This window comes from Camellia sinensis, chromosome 13 (assembly GCF_055761805.1).
Source record: "Camellia sinensis isolate YWXY chromosome 13, ASM5576180v1, whole genome shotgun sequence".
Classification (NCBI taxonomy): Eukaryota; Viridiplantae; Streptophyta; class Magnoliopsida; order Ericales; family Theaceae; genus Camellia; species Camellia sinensis.
Window position 1 is genome coordinate 14,394,646 of NC_138973.1, and position 17,859 is coordinate 14,412,504.

The following is a 17,859-nucleotide window of genomic DNA, read 5'->3' on the forward strand; positions in this document are numbered from 1 at the left end:
TAATTCTTTGAACACGTGTTTAATCACATGTTGTTCGAATTGAATCATATGCCATGCTTAGTAGCCGAGCCAATTAATTGCATATTGCATGTGTTGCATTAGGCATCTTGTATAGTTAGGAATCATGCATATTTTCTAAATCATATTTTCTTAGCTTGGAGTACTAAGTGAGTTTTTATGCTTTAGCATACTCGCATGATTGTGAATGTTGCCATGTCTAGCATGCTTGTCATGAGACTATATGCTTAAATGCTAAACTGCTTGAATGTTGTGGCATGCCTTTTTTCTGCCCCTTTTTCAGAAGGTTTGAAAGAAAGGCCTCAGAGTTTGAACTCCCGCGGTTCTGAATATAGTCTCACAAGTGTAATGTGAAATTGATAAACACCAAAGAGTCCAAATCTGACAAATCTTTTTGAAAATTTGATTTTAAATCAAATAATGCCAAAATTTGACTGCTTTGCCAGATACAAAGTTGCCACCTAAATATTTTATTTTGGAGAAATTTAGGAAACCCTAACTCGTGCCGAAGGCCACGTGTCCATCATCACCAAAGTTGCCTCGGCTCGGGAACTTAGGTACGAGAGGGGAAGGTCATGAATTGAGCACCCCCACTCCCCCGATCAAAGATCGGCCTCTACTAATCATGATATGATTTTTTATAAATAGTATGTGTTCTTATTTCGGTTATTTAAACTAACTTTACTATGTGATGCACTCAAGCAAATATAGACTAGTTTGCTCAATTTGGAACAATTCAACTCATGTTTGTTTGCGAAAATGGTTTGAATTTGCCACCTCAAGTGGGCTTAAAGATTGCAGGTTTGCCACCAAACATAGTGGGCTTAAAACATGATTTGCCACTCAACAAAGCGGGCTTAAAACTCACATTCGTTGAATTGTTCTAATTCAAACAACAAACCTTTATCCACAGGCATTCAAACAGTTTAGCATTTAAGCACATAGTCTCATGGCAAGCACGCTAATCATGGCAACATTCACACTCATGCAAGTATGCTAAAGCGTAAAAACTCACCTAGTACTCCAAGCTAGGAAAACACGAGTGTTAGAAAAATATGCATAATTCCTAACTATACAAGATGTCTAATGCAACGCATGCAAAAAATGCAATTAATAGGTTTGGCTACTAATATGGCATATGATCGATTTGAACAACATGCAATTAAACACATATTCAAAGAAGTTATTAAAATAACAATGCAGTTTGAATGATGCGCCGAGCCTCGGTGCATGCAATACGAATGAATGGATGCAAGTATGCGATATGCTAATTAAAACATGTCCCTAATCTAACCATCAAAAACGATTAAATAAAAGGGAGAAAGACATGGGGTTGGAAGACATACACACACGTACCCACACTTATTACAACATTATGCCCTCACGAATGAGGGTCCGAATGAATAAGAGCTAACTAACTAGCTACACTAGTTAAACTAATCTAATTAAACTAATTAGACTAATTATTACAAATCAAATGAATAACTGGTTAAGCTAGTTACTAATTATTACAACACTTAACTAACTAGTAAACTAATTAATTAATTTACAACACAAATGTACACGAACTAAGCATTTGAGATATTAAACTATGCTGCCACTGCTCCGCCTCAGGAAGTGGAAGATGCACATGCTCGGTTCTCTCTCGGGAAGACCACTGTTTTGCTCTCGAAAAGCCTCTATTTGCAGGGTTGAACATTTCCAGAACCTTTCTGTTTCACCTTACCAAAATCATGTTGAGGTTTACATTAGTGGCTGCTACCGGCCACCTGCCAGCCAAAAGTGTGTACTGCCGGCCAAAAATGATGCACTGCTGGCCACTGGTGGTATATTGCCGGCCACTGATGCATTGGATCACCATGCTGCAACAAAGCACAAACAGAGCAAAAATAGGGTTTTTCCAAGGGTTTGTTTGTACTGTATCCCTTCTTATCATCTCAAAACCTCAAAGGAGTGACACATTTGGATTCAAAACCACCAATCAAGCAAGTTCATTGCATGATGGCCAAAGATCCAAATTGTACAATTTTGATAAATGCACAAATTAGACTTGAATAACCACCACCCTATCATGCATAATCAAGGGCAATGAAGACCAAGGAAAATGGCACATTTCATCACTTTTGAGTATGAAATGTTCTATTTCCCTTGTGTTCAAACTAACGTCTGGTTTGAACACATGCGATGCAACACAAAGAATGCTTATCTTGCCTCTTTTACTTGTCAATTTTTCTTACACATTTTAATTACCAAACCATACTTTAATCCATTAAGTCCATTGGTGAGTGTCATCTAATGGAAAGAGGGCTCAAACCACAAGTTGCTTTGGGCATGAAAAAGGCATTACACTGTTAGTAATGAACCCCCGAAGGGATTAAACCATTATGTGTATCATCTTTATTTCATACTTAGGCAAACAAGTGGCTTGAAACCACTTTCAAAGAAAATCAAAAGTGAAGAATTGAGGGGGATTGCAGAGATTGATTAAGTGCTAGAAATGAATGGTAAAAGCACTAAAACATGCAACTAACTCAAGCCAATGAGGGTTAAAGCCTTTAAACACTAAGCTAGTGAAGGAATTAACACTATAACCATGCCATACAAGGCTCAAATGAAACAAAAAACCAAAAATAGAGGCAAAACAGCCCTAAATATGGTCTAAAACATGCTGGACTTAAGCCACAAAAAGCTAAAACAATAAGCTAATACATGGGGTTACACTACAACCATGCAAAACAAGACTCAAACAAACTGACCATCTCAAAATAGAGCTAAAACAGTCTAAAACAAAGGCAAAAACATGCTGAAATTGAGCTAAAACAAGCTAGATTAATAGGCTAAAACATAAAGCTATCTAAGCATGCAAGCAAAGCACAAGGAGGGGAGGCTAACCCCTCCAATTTTGGACTTCAAAACATGTTTTTTTCCACTGAAAATACTCTGGAAATCAGTGGTAAAAGCCCCCAAAAAATATGATTTGAAAGTGGGAAACAAAGGTGAAATAGCCTTAACAACAAGAAATAAAGAAGGGTGAATCACCCCCCTAACCTCAATGGCCAAAAAGACCAATTTCAGCCCAAAAAATTAGAGTTTTTTAGAGTCCAAAAATAGCCCAAAAACAATTGAAAGAGATAGGTAAACAAGTATTCAAAACAAGCTAAGAAGTCTAGTATTCTACCTCTTGAAGCAAAGAACACTTTTAGGCACAAGTTCAAGCCAAAACCACCTTCTAGACCTCAAAGAGGGTCCCAAGTAACCTCAGCCCAAAGATAAGCAACTTTGGTTAAGGGTTGATAGGCAAACTTGAAGTGTATCTACACTTGTATGCACAAAAGTTCAAGAAAGAGAGAGAAATCTAGAGAGAGAGACTCCCAAAATTTTTCCAACCTTGAATATAATAGAGAAGGTCCTCTATATATAGATATATATGGCTTCAGGTCGAAAATATCAATATAGGACAGTTGGAGCAGTGTGGAACAGCTAGAGGGAAAATATCAGTAGAAAACTGCCTTTTTTGCACCAATGGCTGACCGGCCATCACTGGTGGCCGACAAACCTCATCCATGGCCGACACACTTCACCCCTAGCCGACACGTGGCCTTCAAACCTCACTAGTGGCCGACAAGCAAAAAACTAGTTTCTGGCCCCGACTTCAAATAGGCATATCTCCTTCGTCCGAACTCTGTTTCAGTCATTCTTGAGTCTAAATTGAATCCCCAGAAGTAAGCTTTCCAATGGTGGTAGCCTCACATCAAAATTCCAAATGTGCAAAAAGATATGTCTATTTTAGTGAAAACTGCTCAGTTTTGGTCCTAACCGGATTCAAGCCTAACTTCTCCTCAACTAGTTTTCTTCTCTCCCCTCCTATTTTCTTCAACTCCAAACCTCTAAATAAGGTGTTTTGAAAGATTTTTTTAAGAGTTCACCTCTCTTTCATTTATTTCCACTTTGTCCATGCTCAGTTTACTGAAAAGTGCAACATTTAATGAAATGCGAGCCTCGGAACATCGTAGAAATTTTTTTAAAATATTTTGAAAGAAAGGGTTTTAAGATCTAAAATCATTTTGGTCAAAATAGTTTTGGTCCAAAATGGGGTGTAAGGTTGGGATTTGACGCTCTCCTTACCGAAGAAATCGAACCTTTACACAGCATAACTTTCATCCTCTAGTGATCAACTTGTGGCGCCCAAGTCTGAAGGGCGGTCAAAAATGGGGTGTCTACAAATGCCTGTGGATGAAGGCTTGTTGTTTGAATTGGAATGATTCAACGAATGTATGTTTTAAGCCCACTTTGTTGAGTGGCAAATCAGTTTTAAGCTCACTATATTTGGTAGCAAATCCGCAAACTTTAAGCCTACTTGAGGTGGCAAATTCAAACCATTTTCGCAAACAAACATGAGTTGAATTGTTCCAAATTGAGCAAACTAGTCTATACTTGCTTGTGCGCATCACATAGTAATGCTAGTTTAATAATCGGAATAAGAGCACATAATGTTTATAAAAAATCATATCATAATTAGTAAAGGCCGATCTTTGATCGGGCGAGCGGGGCTGCTCAATTCATGACCTTCCCTTCTCGTACCCAAGTTCTCAAGCCGAGGCAACTTTGGTGATAATGGACACGTGGCCTTTGGCATGACTCATGGGTTTCCTATATTTTTCAAAAATAAAATATTTAGGTGACGACTCTGTATCTGGAAAAGCAGTCCAATTTTGGCACTTTTGATCCTAAAATCAATTTTTCAAACGATTTTCCGGATTTGGACTCTTTGATGATTATCAATTTCACATTGCACTTGTGAGATTAGATTCAGAATCGCGAGGGTCCGAACTATAGGGCTTTCATTTCGAGCTTCCGAGAGGGGGTGCAAAAAACCTGAGCTACAGTTTTTGGCGACTTTGTTAGGGATTTAGAGAACTTAACTCGAACTCATGATATGACATTTTATCTACACTTATATGTTCTTTGCATTTGCATTTGCATTGGTGCGATTAAGTCACTGTGTTTGCCATATACTATTCCTGAACGGTTTATCAGAGGCTTGCTTGGAAAAGCTTGCCAAAAGGCTGACCGGTTGCGGGCTCTACCACGATGGGAACACAACCCTTGGATCTGGACTACCGCTATACCGTTTGATCCTCTTTTCATTTCTCGGTGTTGGGTGTGAGAGGTATATTAGGTAGTCTTGCTGAGGCACCCCTTTTGACCATTCAACCTACTCTTTTTGACCATTCGACCTAGTTGCATATTGAAAGCCATAGAGACTGTTCCAAACTAGGACAAGATGCTTACCCGAATGCAGGATTGCGTGAAACCACTTTGTTTGAATAGTGAACCCTAACTCTTGATGAAACTAGGACAGGGTAACCTTATCCCCTCATATGGGTGTTTTAGCTCTCACTTAATTGGTATGTGCTTTACAATGAAACTGTACAGGGATGTGCATATCAGTTGTCAAATTGGTATCTGTTTTGGGGCAGAATTCAGTAGAGACCACAGTCATTCAACTGTGATCATATCCGTTCTAATGAAATTGGGCTAAGATGCTGTCTGTTTTCTCTTTTGCTAGATAGTCCTGGAACGATAGCTTCAAAAGGCTCCGATATCCCCCGGATACTCTGGACTTGTATCGATAGACTTTGTCAGGTCAGAATTTGTTCAGAGGCAACAAGAGTTTACCTCACTCCCCCCGGGTACAAGATGGAGGAGAGTTAGGCAGGATTCACCAGTACAGTGTCTACAGATGTAGATGTGCCCAGACATCCCGGGAAAATCCCGTTTTGTTCATTGGGCTCACTACAGTTCGGACTCAAATGTCACGGTTCTTAATCTGATCTTGCAAAGTGCAATGCGAGATTGATAAATCACCAAAAAGTCCAAATCCGGCAAATCGTTTTGAAAAACTGATTTTTAGAAAGAAGTGCCAAACATGGACTACTTTGCCAGATACAGAGTCGCCACCTAAATATTTTATTTTGGGAAAAGTTAGGAAACCCTGACTCGTGCCTAAGGTCATGTGTCCGTCATCACCAAAGTTGTCTCAGCTCGGGAACTTGGGTACGATTGGGAAAGGTTATGCAATGAGCACCCCCGCCCGCCCGATTAAAGATCGGCCACTACTAAACATGATATCTTGTTTTTGAAAACACATGTGCTCTTATTCCGGTTATTAACCTAGAATTACTATGTGATGCGCACAGCGTACAAGTATAGACTGGATCACCTAAGTTAGAACAAAACATCTCATGTTTGTTTTTGAAAGCGGTTTGCTACTCGCTAGTACGCTAAAATGTGGATTTTTCCACCCTCAAGTGGGCTTGGAAAACATGGTGATTTGCCACTCTCAAGTGGGCTTAAAAACTCGCAATCAATGAATTGTTCCAATTCAAGTAATCCAACCCTCACCCACAAGCATTCAGGCAGTTATATCACATAAGCAAATAGCCTCATGGCAAACATGTTATCGTGGCAACACTCACACATGCAAGATGCTAAAGCATAAACACTTACAGTGTACTCCGAGCCAAAAAAGAAGCTAGTTAGTAATCAATGCATGATCCTAGCTATGTTAAGATGGCTAATGCAATACATACAAAATGCAACTAGAAATAGGCTCGGCTATTCTAAGATGTCATGTGAAATGCAACTTGATAATCATGTATTCAAATTGGTATTGAAATACAATGCAATTAGTATGATCCGCCGAGCCCGGTGCATGCAAGACAGATGAATGGATGCAAACATACGAGCATAAGGATGCTAATTGAAACATGTCCTAAAACTAACCATCGTAAGCTGGTAAATAAAAGGGAGAAAAAAATGGAGGTTGGAAGACATGCATCACACACACGCACACTTATTTACAACAATTGTGCCCTCCCGACGGAGGGTCCGAATGAATAATACAAAACCAACTAGCTAATCTAAGCTAACCTAATTAAACTAGTTATTACACAACAGAATGGATAACAAGCTACAGCTAATTATTACACAACTCTAACTAATGAACAAATTAACTAAGTTAGCAATTAAATAAGCATATAAACTACATGATGTAGGCTGCCTCAGCTCTGCTTTGGATGACAAAGGATGCATGCATGCTCGAGTCGCCTTGTTCGGAAATCCCTCGCGACGCCCCGATTTGCCTCTGTTTGCAATTGATCTCAGAAACTTGCACCAAGCTCCAGAGAGGTGAAACTCTACATTGGGAATCTGTGGGGATGCTGCCGACTAGATATTGGCCTTGGAGACCACCTGCCGACCACTTTTTGTGGTGAAAACCAGAAAAAGTGGTCGGCCAGCCACTTTATCTGGTCGGCCGACCAGTTTTTGCTGCTAGTTTCTGGTTTTCTGCAACAGAGAACAAGAAAGGGGCATGGCAAAGTATTTGCAAAACATGCATGCACAACCATCCTCCATATCATTACATAAGCTCAAGGGAGTATAGTTCTCGACCCTCGGGCCACCAATCACGCATCTCGATGCATGATGGCCCAGGAGCCAAATTGCACATTCAGTATGAAAATGAATGCACGCACGAACACATAAAGCCTAAAACTCCATCATGTATAGTCAAGAGTGTCGGCGATCGAGAATTGAGGCACGTTTCATCACTTTAAGTATGAAACGTCCCTCTTTTCCTATGTTTGGACTACACCTACTCCAAACACAATGCAACAAACTTGGCATTCACAATGCGACTCAAGCATGTAACCTCAATGCAATGCAACTAAGTCATGCAAACATGCAAGGGATAACATGCAAACATGCAACTAGCATACACAATGCTATGAACTAACAATGGCATACTCAATGCACATAGAAACTAACATACACAATGAGATGAACAAGGCATGCACAATGCAATGATCAACCATGCGACAACATGGCATACTCAACACTATGAACTACAATGGCATACTCAATGCAAAATGGACTTAAACCAAAATGGATGGGCCTCAGCCACACCCAAATCAGTGGCCAATAGATGATGGAAATAAGGCATCAAAACACATACGATCATGCACAATGCAACGGCCCCAAGTCTAAGGCACAAAACACAACTTTCCAAGCGCATTGAAAGGATGAAATATGGAGTGCAATGACACATGTTTTCAGCTCTGAAATGGCATACAAAATGGCTTCGAATTATGCAAACAACTCATGTAATGCATGTTGAATGGCTCAAGCATCGAAACTAGTAAAGTGTATTACACTATAGGCATGCAAGGCAATGCTCAAATGGCCAAACCAACTCCAAACAGACCCTATGCAGGCCCAAAACAGTAGCGAAATGAGTTGGGATGATGGCTTGAAAGTCACAAAAATGAAGCTCATGCAATGGCTCCCAAAATAGGGTATAAAAGCACAACTCTCAAGGGCACTTAAAGAGTGGAAAACATGGAAGTATGACAACCCTATATGCTTTGAAATATCATGCTCAATTATGCCAAAACATGAAAATACCTCAAGTTAAGCATGCAAGGGACTTCAAAACTCGAAGCTAGTCAAGGCTATTACACTACAAGCATGCATGGCAAGAATCTTTCGACCAAAAGGCCTCAAAATAGAGCTAAGGCAGCCCACAATATGAACAAAACCAGGTTGGAGCATGGCCAAAATATGCTAGAATAGAGGGCCCAAAACATCATGCATTCTAAGCTAGTAAACATGATTTACACTACAAGCATATGAAGCATGTGAGAGGCTACCAAACCAGTCAAAAACAGAGTCATGGCATGCCAAATGATGACCAAAAACCCACCAAAATATGACCAATACATGCAAGAATGACATACTACTTTGATAAGCCACAAAAGGGATTACTCTACACATGCAAGAGGCAAACCCAAGGTGACCAAACCAGCCAAATATAGAGTCTAGGCAGGCCCTAAAAGTCACCAAAAAGTTCCTGAACCGAGCCTTGCTCCTTTGATAGGCCAAAAATGCAAGCAAACAAGAGAGGGTCACCCCTCTCTAATTTAGGGCCTCAAAACCACATGCCAACCACTGAAAATCCACTAGATTTCAGTGGCTAAAAGGACATGCAAGGGTTAACTCAAAGGCCTTATGGCATGGCACGAAACAAGGCCAAATGAGGCATGTAAGAGGGTAGAAGACCCTCAACACCAAAAGGGCCTTAAACAAACATCAAAAAAACTTAAATATGAAGCCTTTTTTAGTTGAAAACAAAGCTCAAATAAGCATGAAAGTATGGCTAAGAGAGTGACCAAGACAAAGCTTAAAATGGAGAAAAAGAGGTTACCCTTGAAGCTCAGCAAAACTAGTAAGTTTCTCAGCCAAAAACCAGCTTTTTAACCTCCAAAAATATCCTCTAGGAACCTCAATTCAATGGTAAGGATGTATGGTTAAGAGTTGAGGTGCTAAAGTGATGAACAACCCACTCCTTTGGTCCAAAATATAGAGATATAGGGGGAAGTATATACTTGAACCTTAGGAAATTTTCAGAACCTGGTTCAAATAGAGGGAGAGCCTCTCTTATGGAAGAAACAAAGGGTTCAAGCTTCTTGGAGAAGCTAAACTTGGATGCAATCCCTCCATACACGTGTATAGAGGATACAGTCTGTGCCCTCCAGCGGCACAGCTGGCATCCATTCAGTCAGACAAAACAGGAGGAAACCTGCCAACCAGAAAAGGTGGTCGGCCTGCTACTTTTAGTGGTCGGCCGACCACCCAAAGTTATTTTGCAAAAAAAAAGTGGTCTGCCAGGGTAATTGGTGGTCTCCACACTGAAAGCAAGCCAATGGTGGGGTAGGAAACTAGAAAATGTGGCCCAAAGACCATGAAAACCAGTTTCCCGACCAGAAAATTGGCTGGCGGGGAGAAAAGTGGTTTCCGAGGAGAAATTTGGTCTCCCACCCTTGTACCACCTTCCAAACAAGGAAAACAAGGTTCGTGCCAAGAATGAACCAACGCGGATGCAAAACAAGAGTTCGGGAGACAAAACACGCAGCCGGGGGCCTCGAAAACTGGCTGTTAAGCACAAAAAGTGGTGTATGACCACAAAAGTGGTCTCCCAGGCCACAGTGTCCCTCTAGACAGAGGAAACAAGGTGTGTTCCAAAAACCGTGCCAAATGGAGAATGTTAAGCAGTCCCGAGCCGAGGCGTACAACTGACGGCTCCAAAAACTGGAAAATAGTCTCCAAACGGGAACAGTGGCCTACGACCACTGAGAGATGGTCTACAAGACCTCTCCTTCCCTCCGGGAGGAGAAACAGAGTTCGGTCCTCAGACCGAGCTGAAGCACAAAAGAGTTCAGAGGCCCGAAGGCAAGGCTCTCAGCCAAAACTCCGAAACCTCTAAACGAGCACAATTTGCACCATCACCGAGCGCTCAATTGATGACGTCTGAGTCTTAGGTCGGTCAAAATTGGGGTATCTACAGTTGCCCCTCTTTGATAGAACTCGAAAGTCATAAGTGACGGGAGTGAATGTCAAAGCCCAGAAACGACCCATTTTTGACAAGGCCGAAGACTTAGACAAACATGCAAGATAACAAAGAAATGTGCCCGCAGGCAGGGGCAAAATGCAAAAGACATGCACGAGGCCGAACATAACCCATGATCATGCAAAGAAAAAACTGTAATGAAGCAATTATACACAATAAATGCAACAGTTTTAAGCAAGTGGAGAAAAACCAAACTACATTACATGCAGAAAGGATGTAAGAAGATTATGCAATCTTAGCGAGCATGTGTGATAGATGCACAAAAGATGAACGAAGTGTGCAATAGATACGCAAAGTGAGTAAGCATGTGCGATAGATACACAAAAGTGAAGAGAGTGTGATGGATACACTATACGAATAAAGCGTGATAGATACACTAAGTGAAGCAAAGTGTGATAGATACACAAGGCAAAAAGAGTGCGATGGATACCCTAAGCAAATATGTGATAGATACACTAAGCGAACGTGTGTGATAGATACACAAAGTGAACATGTGATAGACGCACGAAGTGAGCATAGTGTGATAGATACACGAAGTGAAGCGAGTGTGATGGATACACTATATGAAGCAAAGTGTGATGGATACACTAGGTGAGCGTGTGACAAATATACAAAGTGAGCGTAGTGTGATAAATACACAATATGAGCGTGTGATAGATACACAAGGTGTGCATAGTGTGATAGATACACAAAATGAGCATGGTGTGATAGATACACAAGGTGAACACAAAGTGTGATAGATGCACTAAGTGAACAAAGTATGATAGATACACTAAAGGTGAACACAAAGTGTGATAGATGCACTAAGTGAACAAGTGTGATGGATACACAAAAGGTGAACACAAAGTGTGATGGATGCACTTAGTGAACAAAGTGTGATGGATACACAAAAGGTGAACACAAAGTGTGATAGATGCACTAAGTGAACAAGTGTCATGGATACACAAAAGGTGAACACAAAGTGTGATGGATACACAATAGGTGAACACGAAGTGTGATAGATGCACTAAGTGAACAAAGTGTGATGGATACACAATAGGTGAACACGAAGTGTGATAGATGCACTAAGTAAACAAAGTGTGATGGATACACAATAGGTGAACACGAAGTGTGATAGATGCACTAACTGAACAAAGTGTGATGGATACACAATAGGTGAACACGAAGTGCGATAGATGCACTAAGTGAACAAAGTGCGATGGATACACAATAGGTGAACACAAAGTGTGATAGATGCACTAAGTGAACAAGTGTGATGGATACACAATAGGTGAACACAAAGTGTGATAGATGCTCTAAGTGAACAAAGTGTGATGGATACACAATAAGTGAACACGAAGTGTGATAGATTGGATGGATACACAATAGGTGAACACGAAGTGTGATAGATGCAGTAAGTGAACAAAGTGTGATGGATACACAATAAGTGAACACAAAGTGTGATAGATGCACTAAGTGAACAAGTGTGATGGATACACAATAGGTGAACACGAAGTGTGATAGATGCACTAAGTGAACAAAGTGTGATGGATACACATTAGGTGAACACGAAGTGTGATAGCTGCACTAAGTGAACAAGTGTGATGGATACACAAAAGTAAATGAAGTGTGATGGATACATTAAAGTGAATGACCTTAAACGGAACTTCTTTGAATGAGCCGTGCATGCAATATCGCCTGGTTGCGCCAATTTCAAATGAATCGTGCATACAATATCGTGCATGAATGAGAAAGAAACTTGATAGGTACAATGCAATACAATGCATGATGTTTAAGGAATGCAATAAACAAACCTAGTGGCACTTTAGAAAGCACCTCATGGGATGAGTGGCGATGAACCGCTCTACTCTGACAGGGATCTCCCCTCGTGCTCTTCGAACACTTACCTTTAACTTACAGTACAAAGGCTCTGAAATACTGACAAGGGTTATTCACGTAGAACACTTTGGATACTGCCTTTCTTCCTGATCATATTCACAACTTTCTTCATTCTCCAACGGGGTGACAGACGAGGTTGGTTCAGTGTCCAGAATTGAGGTGCATACACGGTATCTCAACCTATGGGGCTTCCATACAGATTTCAAGCCGAGGACACGCCTCTGGGTATTTAAACCAGACTTTAGTCTCGAAAATCCCGAACCTTTGCGTTCTTGGCAACAACCATTTGAACTCTAGTTTCCACCGTCGCAGTTGGTCTCCTAGGAACTCATTGCGAACACAGCCAAGATGCCTCTGGCAGGGAATGGTACTCAAGGAGAGCACTTTTGATCGCCATTCTGGCTTGAAGCAGACTTGATCTTGAGCTTAACGTAGAGGGACACTCATACTTCGAAGCAATGACAAGACCTGAAGAGGTACACACGGAATGCAATCTCGGAACTTACTGAAGTTGAAACAAACTCAGATGCTCGACATTTCCTCTTTTCTTTTCCTTTGCAGTCTGGAACCTATATAGCTTCAGATAGGTCCCTGTTCTACTATTCTCATATGACCTGGGTTGAACCTTGCAGTTTTATGAAAAAACAAATCATGTTTTGCACAAATGTGGAGAATGGCACAGCACTCTGAGCACAAAATGATTTATTTGAAATTGAAATTGAGAATGAGTTTTTGACCGGGTATTGAGCCTACGACTGACCATAATCAAAATGACTCAACAAAGGAAAAATAAAGGTAAACAACCTAAACACATCTATAGACACCCGAAACGACTCAAAACAAGAATCGAGACAAACAAAACAACTGACACGACACACAGACGTATTCCAAAGGCAAGAGACCTCTCAGTGCACGAGGAGCCAGTTTCAATGGGTATTGTTTTCCACCCTTTCTCATTTGTGATTCTCACATCACTCGGCCCTCAAGCTCTGTTTTTTTTTTCTAAAAAAGCCATTTTCCTCCCTTTTTCTCTCAGTGCACATCTCTCTATTCTTCAATCTCTCATTTTTTATCCCTCCCCTGGGTGGTTGATGGATAAACAAGAAGTTGCGGGCTCTTGCCCCAAGCATTCTGCTAAATTCTCTTTCTTCTGCTCATAACAGTGAACTTCCCCCACAGAGGGGTTGTGATGCGGCTGGATGTGCAGAAAAGGTGGTCTCCAAGGAGAAAAGGTGGTCTCCCACCCTTGTACCACCTCCCAAACAAGGAAAACAAGGTTCATGCCAAAAATAAACCAACACGGAGCCAAAACGAGAGTTCGGGGGGCAAAGTGCGCGGTCGGGAGCCCCGAAAACTGGCTGTTGAGCACCAAAAGTGATGTACGGCCACAAAAGTGGTCTCCCAGACCACAATGTCCCTCTAGATAGAGGAAACAAGGTGTGTTCCAAAAACCATGCCAAACGGAGAATGTTAAGCGGTCCCGAACCGAGGCGCGCGGCCGACGGCTCCGAAAATCGAAAACTAGTCTCCAAACGGGAACAGTGGCCTACGACCACGAAATGTAGTCTACGACCACTGAGAGATGGTCTACAAGACCTCTCCCTCCCTCCGGGAAGAGAAAACAAGACTTAGTCTGCAGACCGAGCCAAAGCACAAAAAGTCCCGAGGTTCGGAGGTGAGGCTTTCAGCCAAGAACTTCGAAACCTCGAAACGAGCACAACATGCGCCATCACCAAGTGCTCAATCGATGACGTCTGACTCTCAAGGTCGGTCAAAAATGGGGTGTCTACAGTTGCCCCTCTTTGACAGAACTCGAAAGTCATAAGTGACGGGAGTGAATGTCAAAGCCCGGAGACGACCCATTTTTGACAAGGCCAAAGACTTAGACAAACAGGCAAGATAACAAAGAAATGTGCCCACAGGCAGGGGCAAAATGCAAGTGACAATGCAAGAAGCCGAACATAACTTATGATCATGCAAAGAAAGCTGTAATGAAGCAAATATACACAATAAATGCAACAATTTTAAGCAAGAATGCAAATCAAACTACATTTCATGCAGTAAGAATGTAAGAGAATTATATAATTTTCGTTACATCTCACATGGAGAATACAATACCGTCCGGTTCGTCTGGTCGCACCAGCTTCAAATGAACCGTACATACAATATCGTCTGGTCGCACCAGCCTCGAATGAACTGTACATATAATATCGTCTGGTCGCACCAGCCTCAAATGAACTGTACATACAATATCGTGCCAACAAAAGAGAGAAACTTAACAGGTACAACATGGTTAGCAACATATGTTCAATGCTGTATCGAACGCGAACACGTATAACGCCGATGGAAAAGTGCTTAGCAATGCAGGCGAAACGTGCGTGACGATGCAAGTTAAGTATGGATGCGTGACAATACCAGTGGAACGTGCATAATAATGCGAGTGGTGTGCATAACAATGCAACTTCAAAAGCATGCTTGAAACCAAACGTTGAGTAAAGAAGTATGAGCCTTAAAGAGAGCAACTCAAACACGACCTCCGATTTACCTCTCAGAGGGGTCGCAACGTACTCAAAAAGGATACACCTTGCTCTTGGTGAGTAACGGCGAGCCACACATCGAAGACTTGATTTAAAGTTCCCGCGGAGGCGTTTCGCGCCCAAGAGTGCACTTTTCTTGTACTTTCTCGAGAGCCGGGGACTCCAATCATCACCAAAATTCACAGGGAGAACAAAGGGACCTAGGAGACCACCCAGGAGGATGGCCGACTACCTAGAATAGCGACCGACCAGTTTTTGCTCACAGGGTGGTCGGCCATCCAAAAAAACTGGTCGGCCGACCAGTTTACAAAAATTGGGGCAGTTTGGTCCTTTTATGCTTGGATCTTTAAGAACTCAACTCCAAAACACTTTTCCTCACACACCCACTGCCGAAATCAGCCCCCCTTCCTTCCTAGACCATTTTCTCCCTCAGATCTGCGCTTTATACGTGTTTTCCAACGCCCCACGCGAAGTTATTTTGCGAAAACTTTCAGTTCTTTTCACTTTGAACCGATTAAAATTTGATTTCGAAGCTTCTTTCTTGATTTTCGTCACTTGAGGTATGTTTGTCTTGAAGTTTGGCACATTTTCTCAGATGTTGACTTTTGTTGACTTTTTTCTTTCTCGAGAGTTGACTTTTGTTGACTTTTTGCAATTTTGGCTCATTTTGCTCATTTTTGCTCATTTTTGCAGATTTCTTTGAATGGCGGATCATTTCCATCACGGGGGAGGTTCTCCACATGCCGGGGGCGAGCCAGACATCATGTCACTGCCTCTGAGGATTCGCCCTTTTGACCCCGAGATGTACAACCCTCCAGAGCATGTCTTACCTCCTACCACCTTTTATCACTTCACTGACTTCTAGCGGCGAGCACCTGTGGATCTACTGCTATAGGAGCCAGCGTCTCATTTATCTTACCAGGCTCTAGAGGTACGTACTTCCTTTTACATTTTTTCGCAATGTATTATGCATTTTCTGCACATTTCATGCCTTCGCAATGTATTTTAGCCACTTATCTCGAACACATTCATATGTACAGTACTTCTGCTTATTCTGGTATACGGCTTACGAATAGCACAGCATCGATTTGGCACGCAGCTTACTTAGGATATGATGCTGACTTGGCACATAGCTCACAGCACAATATTCTATTAATTTGGCATACAGCTCACTCTGAACACACGGTTCATCCTGGCCACATAGTTTATCTCGGGCACACAGCACATTTTTGGGCACACAGCTCATTCTTTGGGCACGTAGCTTATTTTCAGGCACACAGTAGATTTTCAGGCACAAAGCTCATTCTCGGGCACACAGCTCGTTCTTCGGGCACACACTTTTTTTTGGGCACACAGCTCATTTCTCGGGCACACAGCTCGTTCTTCGGGCACACAGCTCTTTTCTCGGGCACACAGCTCTTTTTCGGGCACACAGCTCGTTCTTTTCGGGCACACAGCTCGTTTCTCGGGCACGCAATCCATATATTTACTTCATTTCTGAACACATAGTTCATCTACTTTATTTGCAAGCAGCTAATGCATTTCATTCTGAAACTGAATACATCTGTTCATTCTGAATGCAGGTATCTTCTCGTTCCACGCAGGGCTACGGGTCGATCCTTGCTAGGGAGTGATATGTGGAGCTTCCAGATACCGTTCGCCATATCACAGACGAGGCGGGGTTTGGACCTTTCTGCGTAGGGCTATCACATTACCCAGCGAGCAGGACCCTGATGGGGGCACTCGTGGAGAGGTAGTGGGACACCACCAACTCGTTCCACTTCTCAGCTACTGGGGACATGACGATGACCCCATTTGTCTTTGCCATGCTGACTGGCCTTGACGTAGCCGGCCGACCGATCCCTTATGACGCAGATATGGATGAGTGGGAGGCAGCTTGGATTTATCTACTGGGAGTCCGCCCGCCGATCGACAGATCATCAGGTAGAGTCAGGTACACCTGGTTTCCCGTGCAGTACAGGGGGATTTTGCTCGAGACCGTCGAAGAGATAGAGTAGTATGCTCGGGGGTTTTTGATGTTCCTCCTTGGGACCACTTTGTTCTCCGACAGGGGGAACACGGTTGGACTTTATCTGCTCAGTGCTTTAGTAGACCTATCCCAGGTCAGCCAGTATGATTAGGGCAGTGCTGGTCGTGCTACCCTTTACTGTTATATGAGTGCGACCTCCCGTGGGCGGGGGAACATAGTCGGTGGCTACTGGAGAGCCTGGGAGGTACTTTCTGTCCTCTTGATTTACACTCATGCTTTTCATTATCTGTACACTGCACACACAACACACTTGTCATTCTATACTCTACATTCTGCACTCAGCATTCTGTATTTTCCGTATATTCTGTATTCACATTATGCACTCAGCACTCTGTATTTTGTATACATTATGTATTCTGATGGCCATTGTTCTGTATTTCATAGCTATGGGTTTATGCATACTTCCCGACGTTGGCCCCAGAGCTCGAGGTGGAGGCACCTCTTGAGATCCCCTACTCTCGCAGATTCGAGGGTCGGTGCCGGCCGAGGACTCGGGAGACTCTACCCTTCCTTCGGCAGTTCTTTGATACTGTGCAGGCGATCGAGGTAATCTAGAACTCTCAGTTCTTCGGCAGTGTTTTGGTTCATCTTGCATATTTATGACATCTAATCGGTTTGTGCACTTGTTATCCGCAGATCACTTGGGAGCCCTGGATACCTTTGGGAGGAGATATTCGTTTTCGATTCCTCGGGGCGTGGGCCTCTTCTCGATTCCGAATTTTATTTGAGGGGCCAGTTGGCAAGGCCTGGTTTCTAGGGGATCGCTTCATGTGTCAGACGATGGGCAACCCTGATCAGGGTATCCCCTCAGCACCTCCAGATGACATGCGGTCCACTGAGGGACTCACTCCCCAGGAGGTCGAGGAGCTTATGTTGGGTACAGATGCAGTTTTATTGCTAGAAGAGGA